The sequence below is a fragment of the Myripristis murdjan genome, chromosome 21 (assembly GCF_902150065.1).
Source record: "Myripristis murdjan chromosome 21, fMyrMur1.1, whole genome shotgun sequence".
Lineage (NCBI taxonomy): Eukaryota > Metazoa > Chordata > Actinopteri > Holocentriformes > Holocentridae > Myripristis > Myripristis murdjan.
In genome coordinates this window covers 23,129,003-23,141,163 of record NC_044000.1, presented here as the reverse complement: position 1 = coordinate 23,141,163, position 12,161 = coordinate 23,129,003, and positions in this window count along the sequence as shown.

The window sequence follows — 12,161 nt, the reverse complement described above, 5'->3', positions numbered from 1 at the left end:
ACCCCGTGTGTTGATGGTACAGTGTTGCACCTATGCGTCCAAACATGGATTGATGTGTGTAAAGCAAAGCAACCATGAAGTCAGGGGGAAATAAATACCTTCAATAAGTCAGTGTCAAATCCTGAGCTTAACGCAGAAATTAACGGTACAGCTTTGCTTGTCTTGTGCTTGAGCATTTTTACTTTACATTAAAAGCATTCATCTCAGTGTGTGACATGAATTTAGTACATAGTGTGTGTGTGTGTTGCTTGCTCTGTGTTTTGCCTGTAACACCCAAGGCCAAAGGGCTGTATCTTGGCAATGACCTCATGAAAGCATATATATCACAATGCATGGGTGATAATATGATTGGAGTAGAGCTTAAACCTGCTGAGAAATACACAACATACATGATGAATCAGGTGACAAACTGAATCAAAACTTTAATCCAAACTTCTCCTTGCAGTTTATCAAAACAGAATTAGACACAAGGCACGTAATTAATTAATGCACTTAACACAGTATACACCGATGTCAGTTAAATAATATATGAAAAGGAAGCACATAAAAAGGAGTTGCATATTGATACAATGGGCTTGAGATTTGAATGCAAAACATAGCGTAGATTATTGCACAGCTATATAAAGTAAACTGGATTTTTTTAGGCATTTCTGTTGTATTTAACAGTGAAAGTTGAGAGAGACAGGAAGGGCATGGAGAGAGAGGGGGTGACCTGCAGCAAAAAAAAAGGCCCGAGATGGTTTCAAACCTGAGTCACTGCAGTAAGGACACAGCCTTGATTCATGGTATGTGCTACCAGGTGAGCCATACCCCCCAAAACTAGAATTTTTACTGATAGATGCCATTTAAGTCTCTGTTTTGTCTGTACAAAATAACATATATATATGCACAAACACACACACACCTACTCTGCGTCTCCCTGTCAGTCTCTCCCTCTCTGTCTTTAAGTCAGTTAAAGTTTCAGTGGATTAACATACATAGCACCTCATGGAAAAGCCATTTGGTCAACTGAAACCAATTGCCTGGTTGTTGAGTAACTCGGGTCAGCCTGGCCAGGCCACAGCGGAACATTCCTATTAATAAGAGCCAATGGACGAAAGCAAATAGCAGCAAGTGTGTATGTTTGTGTGAATGTCACATTAGGCTAATGAAAGATGAGCTAGAGGAGACGGGAAACCGCTGCGCCTGGTGCTGGTAACTCCAATTCCCTGTGGTGTCAGTCTCCTTCCCAAACACAGCCGCGTCACTGCCACAGAGTCTGACCTCAGCTGTCCCTGGAACTCACCATTCACATTACGGTCAAATCTATATTCACCGTGACTGTGTCTTAAATTAGCAGAACTACGTAATATAACAAAAAACTGAGTTTAGAAAGGGAAAGTAATTTAATAACTGAAAGCAAGTAGCCTATGCAAAATAAAAAAGTAAAAAAAACATCCCTGCTTAAAAAAGGCAGATTATTTCAAAGTACAAGTTCAAATTTATTTAATGTTCAGTATCACTGTTTACTTTTAATTTTGAATTTACATAAAAATTTGAAGATCTTTCTTTTTGGTGAATCTCACTTCCTGTGTATCAGTGACAGTGCTTTATTTCCGGCCACTGGCTAACCGTTGATTGTTTCTATGAAATTCATCATTACACTGTTTGTGAAAAGAGACGTCAGAGACAGTGAACACCCTTTTAGTAATGCTTCCCTTACTCGTCACAAAGATTTATTTGTTAGTGTTGTATCTTCAATTGGCAAACCTAAGCGCTTTAACAAAGCAATCAAATGACGAAAAGGGAAAAAAGTATGAAGTCAAGTCATTAGTCTGTCAAAAGTTATTTTTATTTGCATAGCCCAGTATCACAAATCATAAATTTGCCTCAAGAGGCTTTACAGCAATACAACATCCTCTGCCCTTAGACCCTCACATCAGATAAGGAACAACAGGGGAAAAAAAAAAACTTTAACAGGGAGAAAAAAAAATAGGAAGAAAAGTTTTTTTTTTTTTTTTTTTTAAACTAATTACATAAAGAATTTTGATTATGCAAGTATCTCAAGAAGGATCTTTGGCATTCCTTTTAATGGCAAATGTCACTTTAGCCTCTGGCTGACTGTTGATGTTTCTGTAACAGCAACAGTTACACTGTCTGTGAAATCAGACATCAGAGTCAGCAAACACTCCATTACTAATGCTTCCCATTCAGTGATCTGAAACATTCGTACGGTGCTGTGATGAATCTTACATCATCTGGAGGATGTGGGTTTTGGCATTGCACTGCTGAGGTCAGCTTTCTGCACAGATATGATAATTCTGTTGTCCTTGACTACTGGTAAACATTATTTGTTTATGTGATGGCGATTGTTGCTAGTTACATGAGCTTCTTTTTATTTATATATATATATATATATATGTTTTTTTTTTTTTTTTGGTGATAACACATGATATAATCTTATTCCTTGAGGACACTGTACTCAAAACACAACTGTTTCAACATGTGCCCTCACCAAAAACATTGAACCAATTCAAAATGAAGATTACATTTGAATATAATAACCTAAATACAACCTGATCTCACAGAAATCCGTGAAGTGAGCACGACCTCTTAACAACGCATTGCGTGCTCCTGGCACATAACCTGTTATAATTACGTCTGGCCACCACAGAAACAGCGTCCACTTAAAGTCAATTAGGATCCGTGTCGTATGGCCACCACGCAAACGCTGTCCACTGAAAGTCAATTTCACGTGGGTGGTAGTTCATAGATCCCGGAAGTGCAAATTTAATCAAAATAAAATAATAAAATAAAAAATAAAAAATCGCCAGTTTTCTAGACTAGACCTACCATATTGACCCGCATAAAAGACGACCCTGATATTAAGATGACCCCTCTTTTTCAAGACCATTTTTTGGAAAATAGGCTACTTTTTATATGGACAAAATCTTGTTTGAATAAAAAAGCCACCGCCCTGCATCAGGCGGGTCGGCCGCGGCACCGGCTGGTACCGCGCCCACCCGGTCAGGTCTGCGGGATCTGACAGGTGAGCGGTCAGTGCCGCGGTCGGCCCGCCTGGTGCTATGGCCGGTAGGAGTAGTATCTAACATGGAAGGGCGCAAGCCAGTAATTTCGCCTAGGGCGGCACATAGGCAGAACCGCCACTGTATAGTTTATAATGTCATCATTTTCATATTTTTCTAGTCCACAAAAATCACATTTTAAGCCATTTTGAAATCAATGAACGAAATTTTATTTTAATCTGAAAAACACCGGCGTTACCAAGGCAACGCGCTTCATGCTACCTGGTGACTCCCGGCTTCTCGGCTTCAAAGACGTCACGCCGTGGGTGGTGGTTCATAGATCCCGGAAGTGCAAATTTAATCGGTATTCTGAAAAAAAGGTCTGATTATTAGCCATAACGTTGTAACCACCCAAGGCAGACTTACCACGAGCTATGAGGATGTGTAACGATGGCATGTGTCCACAAGTCCCGTATAATATCAACTTTATTTTAAGAAAACACGTTTTATTTGCGATATCATATCACGGAGAAGCACTACATTACCCATAATCCTAGTGTTTATCAGCGACGTGTCTGAATCGACAGCTTTCATCAATAAAGTCAATAAAATCTAATAAAGTGCATGAAAGTTGATAATGTGCTGATATGTTACGCCATTGAACACAACCCTTTCAGTCAGCGAAACAGAGCGGGTGGACAAACCGTCGGAACACGTCAAAAATAGCACTAAAGATTTATATAGTCTATATATATATTTTTTTTTTCATAACACATCTTTACTCGTGGTATAAACATAGGCTACATGTTAAGGTTATGCTTTTGCTGTTGAAAAACTACCGTATGTATGGTTTTTAAACCTAAATTCACAATGTTTATCCTAACCCGGAAGAGGGGTACCAGAACTACAATTCGTGCAGAGTTGCAACACACAGAGCTTTCCTGCGCCATAGCTTTTGTAGTTCTAACATGTTATGTCTATTATATGAAGTGGTGATCACTAATTTTGCAATCTTAATCAAAGTTTTTGGGTGTGGGAAGAACGCCTGAATGGTCAGATTTTAATTTTTTTTTTCTTAAGATAGTGAAATCATGTTTTTTCCATGTTTTGACACTAGTCGGTGGCGCCCCCTATTGGTTTGCCATCGGACATGATAGTAGAGGTCAAGAGCTTTCCAAAAATGTTGACCCCATGTCTGTGCCATTTTTTGTTGCTGCACTGTAAGCCTTTAAAAGTGTCTCAGGTGGCCATATTAAGTTAATGGGAAAATCTGAAATATGAAACATTGAGTATTTTATGGGGAAAAAAAGCTTTGAAATGGTCCAAATTGAAAAGTATGACTGTGTATATGACTAACATCAATATTCTAAATAAATTTGGCCATTACATACCCCCTTAAAGAAGTTTGACTGATTTTATCAAGCTTGGCCCTAAAAGAGGTCTGCAGATGTATACCTGAGACAGCCTTGACTTGGAGCATGATGAAAATCAAACTTTGTCACAGAACAACAATGAAGACATCGTTTGAAAGGTCTTGACCTATGGAGTAACATATCTCAGTGTGAGACCAGTGGGCAGTTCCTGCTCCCCACAAGTGCCCTTAGAACCTTGCACCTGAGACACTTTTAAAGGCTTACAGTGCAGCAACAAAAAATGGCACAGACATGGGGTCAACATTTTTGGAAAGCTCTTGACCTCTACTATCATGTCCGATGGCAAACCAATAGGGGGCGCCACCGACTAGTGTCAAAACATGGAAAAAACATGATTTCACTATCTTAAGAAAAAAAAAATTAAAATCTGACCATTCAGGCGTTCTTCCCACACCCAAAAACTTTGATTAAGATTGCAAAATTAGTGATCACCACTTCATATAATAGACATAACATGTTAGAACTACAAAAGCTATGGCGCAGGAAAGCTCTGTGTGTTGCAACTCTGCACGAATTGTAGTTCTGGTACCCCTCTTCCGGGTTAGGATAAACATTGTGAATTTAGGTTTAAAAACCATACATACGGTAGTTTTTCAACAGCAAAAGCATAACCTTAACATGTAGCCTATGTTTATACCACGAGTAAAGATGTGTTATGAAAAAAAATATATATATAGACTATATAAATCTTTAGTGCTATTTTTGACGTGTTCCGACGGTTTGTCCACCCGCTCTGTTTCGCTGACTGAAAGGGTTGTGTTCAATGGCGTAACATATCAGCACATTATCAACTTTCATGCACTTTATTAGATTTTATTGACTTTATTGATGAAAGCTGTCGATTCAGACACGTCGCTGATAAACACTAGGATTATGGGTAATGTAGTGCTTCTCCGTGATATGATATCGCAAATAAAACGTGTTTTCTTAAAATAAAGTTGATATTATACGGGACTTGTGGACACATGCCATCGTTACACATCCTCATAGCTCGTGGTAAGTCTGCCTTGGGTGGTTACAACGTTATGGCTAATAATCAGACCTTTTTTTCAGAATACCGATTAAATTTGCACTTCCGGGATCTATGAACCACCACCCACGGCGTGACGTCTTTGAAGCCGAGAAGCCGGGAGTCACCAGGTAGCATGAAGCGCGTTGCCTTGGTAACGCCGGTGTTTTTCAGATTAAAATAAAATTTCGTTCATTGATTTCAAAATGGCTTAAAATGTGATTTTTGTGGACTAGAAAAATATGAAAATGATGACATTATAAACTATACAGTGGCGGTTCTGCCTATGTGCCGCCCTAGGCGAAATTACTGGCTTGCGCCCTTCCATGTTAGATACTACTCCTACCGGCCATAGCACCAGGCGGGCCGACCGCGGCACTGACCGCTCACCTGTCAGATCCCGCAGACCTGACCGGGTGGGCGCGGTACCAGCCGGTGCCGCGACCGACCCGCCTGATGCAGGCCGGTGGCTTTTTTATTCAAACAAGATTTTGTCCATATAAAAAGTAGCCTATTTTCCAAAAAATGGTCTTGAAAAAGAGGGGTCATCTTAAAATCAGGGTCGTCTTTTATGCGGGTCAATATGGTAGGTCTAGTCTAGAAAACTGGCGATTTTTTATTTTTTATTTTATTATTTTATTTTGATTAAATTTGCACTTCCGGGATCTATGAACTACCACCCACGTGAAATTGACTTTCAGTGGACAGCGTTTGCGTGGTGGCCATACGACACGGATCCTAATTGACTTTAAGTGGACGCTGTTTCTGTGGTGGCCAGACGTAATTATAACAGGTTATGTGCCAGGAGCACGCAATGCGTTGTTAAGAGGTCGTGCTCATTTCACGGATTTCTGTGAGATCAGGTTGCCTAAATAGCCAAAGAGGGTCTGGCTTCCATATGAAAGTGCTTACAAGTGCAATCACTGAGAAAAAGAAAGGGGGGGGAAATGCATATAAAAAAAAAAATACAAGCAGTGACTTAGGTCTTCAGTCAGTGACAGTAAAAGTGAAGCTTTACTTTTAGAAGTTTGGTGTATTTCTGTAGTGTGTGCTCAGTTTTGAAGACTTTTCCGTGTGTGTGTTTGCGCACGTGTCAGTGTTGATTTATGGGGTCAGGCAGGGAGACTTCCCCTCTGACAGGGCCAAGTGTTTGTCAAGCAGATCTAATCCCTCAAGACACACACACACACACACTGCAGCTATGGGGGAAGCAACACATCACTAATAGATTCCTTGGCCTCTTCCCTGTTGCTGACGTTGTCTCTTTCTTCTGCCTTCAGCCTCCTTCTGTTGTTGAGGCCCACACAGAAAAAAAAAAAAATCTCCACATGAACAAGTCATTTAGTGTCATATTCAGTGTTAAAATATAACCCAAACTTTTTTTTTTTTTTCTTAAAACAAGTGAAAAAATCTTACTTGTTTCCACTGCTAATCAACATGATTCTTGTTTCCCTGTTGCTTTTTGCCTGTCTGGTATAAGGTGTGTTAGTTTGTGGTTTGGTTGGCATGACTGGGTTATTTGCTAAGAAAAAAACTTGGAGTCACCGATAAATAATCAACTAAGACCATTTCTAGATTCAAAGAACATTATGGCCAGAGCAGTCCAGATGTAGATCAAGTCATAGCACAACATCTGTTCTATGTGTACTCGTATTTTACTGGAAAAACTGTGCTCCATTGGAAATGATGAACAGTCCATTAAATGGTTTTATGACTATCTCTCAGGGTAGAGCTCAGGCAGGAGTTTCCAAGTGTTTCATGTCAAATCCCTTTAACGTTAGTATAGGTGTACCACAAGGCTCCATTCTCGATCCTCTTTAATTCACCATATATATAAACAATATCATCTCTGCCAGGCCTAAATGTAACAGTCTACAACAGTCGACAGTCTGCTCTCTCATCAGACATAAGCTTGTTTTAAATTCTGGAAAAACTAAAAGTGTGTCCAGCCAACTGCCCACATCTAAACCATTAAGGGTTCTGTAATTGAAATTACTTAAGATTATAAATACATGAGGCGCTGGCTCGATATCAGACTCACTTTTAAGACATGTGGAACATCCATCAAGCAAAATTAAGGTCAAAATCAGATTTTTGTGTAGGAACAAATCTTGTTTCTCTTTTGCTAATTGAAATACCACACAATCTGCTCTTGATTATGGTGATATTGTATATATGCATGCTTGTCCCTCCACCCTAAAGCCTCTTGCTTCTGTGCAACACACTGCGCTTCATCACAGGTGATACCATCTTATAGGGAAAGATGGGTCACTTGTAAATGTTTTTCTTAATTGTGTAACTTATGTCTTAAATGAACTTTATATGTCTATTTTTGTGCACAGAGATCCCAGGACGATCTGTTTAAATTAATCATTAAATAAAAATGTGCCGCACGTGGTTTAAGACTCCTGGGGCGACCAAGCAGACCAGCTCATAGTCACATGGGAACACGTTGCAGTTTTGCTGACTGCACTACAGTCGTGTTGTCGGACAAACATCTGGCCCCAGGACCTGTCGTCATGGCAACACTCTGTGATTAACCACGGAAACTGCTCTCTGGTTTGCATTGATCCAGTTCATAACTTGTTCCAGCCCGGTATTTGAGTGTATATTTGTGTGCACTGGACTCTGTCTGGGTATCTGTGTTTGCATGCATGTAAGTAAAACATTGTACAATAGACGCTGTGCTTTCTTTTTCTTTTTTTTATTGTTGTTTTGCAGATTCCTCCCTTATGTTTTCCTCTCCTTCCTTTCTTTCTGTCTTTCTTCCACTTTCTCATTTTTTCCCTCCTCCTTTTTTTCTCACACCCTTGTGTCAAACCCAGCTGGTCTGGCAGGACCTTTCCTCCCTCTCTCTCTCCCTCTCTCTCTCTCTCTCTCTCTCTCTCTCTCTCTCTCTCTCTCTCTCTCTCTCAGCTGGGTTCATGGGTGCCTGTCAGGGATAATATGTGATAATTCTGATAGTACAGGCTAATGGAGATGAATGTCATCCTCTGCATTCCTACCTTAATGACTGTGCTGTTAGGAATACAGTCCGTCAGTCTATATGTTGTGTGTTTTTCTTCAGGAGCACAAAACATGGGTGTGGCTCCAGCTGCTGACCTCAGTAAACCAGCGCACTGCAGACATTGTCTGAACCGTGGCTTATCCGCAACAACTGCCCGGAGGAAAGACGAGCATAATGATGATGAATGTTGCAGGGCAATGATAGCAGGTAGAGAGAGGTGGGGTTTTTTTTGTTTTTTTTTTTTTAGTCTGAAGCTGAATAGTTCAGTTTTTCTTGCATTATGACTATCTGCAAGCAGCTATCTACAGCCATCACTGATAACAGCATATGAACGAGCGCATACATGCTCATACGCACACCAAGACATCAGTTTACCCTTCACCCAGATGCCATACCCACACTTGCATTCCTCCCTGCGCAGCCTCCCACAAAAACATCTAACAGTGGCGAATTGTGTGTATGTGCATGTGCGTTCGTGCATGTGTGTGTGTGTGTGTGTGTCTTGACCTTTACCCCAGAGAGGCCAGGAAGTTCAGTAGAGGCCTGCAATGGTGTCGGACCTGTTTTGGAATAACAAGGGAAGACGTGTTTTCTTCTGGGCTCCTTCTCTTGCCTGGAAATCCCTGCTGCCTCCCTAAATCTGATTGCCACAGATGATTTCCCCTCCTCTGAATTCAACCACTAATATTATTTCACGTCCTAATAGTCTGAGAAATTATGGCCGGGGAGTAGCGCTAATATCGTTTTCCTGTTCCCGGCTTCACTGAATTCAACGTAGGCGGTTCACACAGCGATTCAAAGCCTCCTTTTATGTGAGAGGGGGAGCGCTAATGAGTCTAATTAGAGTAGCCACATTTAGATTTGGTTATTCCTGTGTGTCTGGGACTGGATGGCCCTAATTACCTCAACGTGCAGGAAATGCCTCTCTGACTGAGCAGCATGGGTTTCCTTCTCCGCCATCTGACAGAGTGTGACTAACGCTTCTGTGCTTTTGAATCACAGAGTGAGCAGATGCCACTGATCACGTCCTCTGCACAAGCCAAAATATGTTGTAGCCTTACTTGTTGATGTCCCACAGGAAGGCAGGAAGCAACGTGTGGAATGCAATCATGTACTGTGTTTGGGTTTTGTGCGTTACAGATGTTGAGACGCTGCAATGTCAAAGTTTATTTCATGTGGTGCACTGAGCATGGGTTGCTTTGAACCTTGTATGGACATTTAGCTGGAAAAAAAACTGAAAAAAAAAAAAATGAAAGCATGTACATAACAGCAATAATTGAGTTACAAAGTGGGCTGAGACAGGTTGCTGAAGTACTTTCCGCATTGTTCTCCCCATTTGGGAATTTACTGTTTTCCTTTTAAAGGTTTTTGTTTGGGCATTTTAGTTTCACTGGACAGTGACAGTACATAGAGAAAATTAGGAGAGAACAGAGAAGCAGGGAACAACATGCAGGAAAGGACCCGGGTTGGAAATCCAGACAGTCCAGGACTCCAGTTAGCCCCAGTGACACACACTCTGACAACTAAGCCACTAGGAAGCTTCAGGTTTTTATTTTTGACCACCACCTCTACAAGTTTCAACTTTGTGTCTAAGAAGTCACATTTCCCTGTAGGTTCAGCACGTCAAATGGCAATAAATATTATAGCGCCCATGACATGTTATTATCTCATTGGTACACTACAGGTTCACTCACAGTGTATGTGTTATGGCAACTACCTCAAAGCAGCCAATGTGTAAAATAGCTATACAACAAGCCAGCTAATACAGTAAAATAACACTCCATGTTGCAAGCAGGTACAGCATTTTTATATACTTGTACTAAGTTTTAACTACTATTGGATAATATACTTAAACTTAAAGTATATCAAGTATTTTATACTTGGAGTATACTTAAACTTTGTTTGTGTACTCGTCGGTATAAACTAAGTATACTTTTGTTAAGTATATTCCTGATAGTACATTCAAAGTAATCTGAAAAGTATACTTACCTAAGTATTAGTTCACAGAAAGTATACTTAGTTCATAAAAAGTATACTTATAAGTATACTTGAGTATACTCCTTTTTGGTAAGGGTCTGTCTATGGTGAAGATGCGAAATACACTCATTATATATCAACATAATGTCTTATGCTACACTGGTGGTTGCATTCAAGAAGAAATCACTGCACTGTAGTTGTTGAAATCATCCAAGCATGTCTGTCTAAAGTTTGTCCAAAGACTCAGATTCACCGGAGTTTCACTGAGTTTGATGCTTGGTGTTTGCTGTCTCCTGAGGCAATGCATTGTGGGACTCATAGTTGACTTATTCTCTGAAGTTTTTATGTACACAGAATTGTACCTTTGACTTTTTTTTTTTTTTTTTTTTTTTTTTTTACATCATCCTGAATCAATTCAGTACTATTGCTATTGTACTGATGATTCACACTTGACAACATGGTTAAACTTTAACTCATTCCTTGGCTGAAACTTTGTTATATAATATTGTTGACCAGTAATTGCTAGTTAAATAGCCAACAATAGTGCGTTATCCATAGATGTGTTTACTTGTTACAATTGGCTTTTTCTGCCCTGACTTGTGGCACACAGGCCATATTTTCCATCTGGGATCTGCAGCTCTCCACTTGACTTACAGCTCTCGAAGTTAAACTGAGCAGCATAATTCACTGTTGCTGATAAATCCTGAGAGTTCAGCAGGGGCGAGAAGCGTGCAGTGTCTTGTTAAGGCCTCTGCCGGAGCTTCCTCTCTATCTGGATGTCTGTATACTTGTGCAATGGAACAAGAAGGGGTAACAGGAAGATAGAAGTCTTAGCATGCAGAGGAGCGATGATGAAATGCTTTATTTTGACAGCAATCTATTATTCTTACACTCAGAAGACTCTGCCAGGGCGAATAAGCAGGTAATCTCTGGATCCACAGACAAATTCCTGTTCCTATTCTTTGGCACGGTCAGAGCAGTGAATTGTGAACAAGTGAAGTCTAACAAAGACATCAAACATGCTCTCTCTCTCTCTCACACACACACACAGATATACACGTGTCTTCTAGTTTATTTGCTGCTTGCTTTCTTCTTTTGCCTTGCGTTTTTAGTATTTCGCCTTTTGCCCTGCTTTGTGTGCCCCTCATTTCTCCCTGTAGCCCCTCCCAGCTCGCTCTTACCTGAACACCTGCCCTGATCCCAGTGCTCTCCTAACCAATCAGCTCCCTGCAATGTTCTCCTGTCTTTCCACTTGTATCTCGTTTGCTTGTCAGTCATTCAATGTTTAAGTTATTTTTTTCAGCCCTGTCTTTTTCGGAGAATTCTGTTCAGTTTGCCCGGCAATTCCCATGTTACTATCCTCAGTTGCACACACACACACACACACACACACACACACAGAATAAGCTAAATTTATTATGTTTTAATCACAGGTTCATGCACTTTAGTCAGCCCGACCCATGCTAATTTATTGTCTGAGAAAACAGCAACACTGAAGAACCATAAATCTGGGCAAGAATGGACAGAACCATGGAGGAAACCATGGAACGATAGCTCTTCCCTTCTGTCTGCCACTGTGTTTTTCCAGAAAAAAAAGAAGAAGAAAAAAGAAAAACACACGCACACGGACATATACACACACCAGGCAGGGGGCTGCAACAAAAGACTATAAACACCCCTGTCCTTTGTCTGAGAGAGGACACTGTTTGGCCTGTTTTCACTGCTTCTGT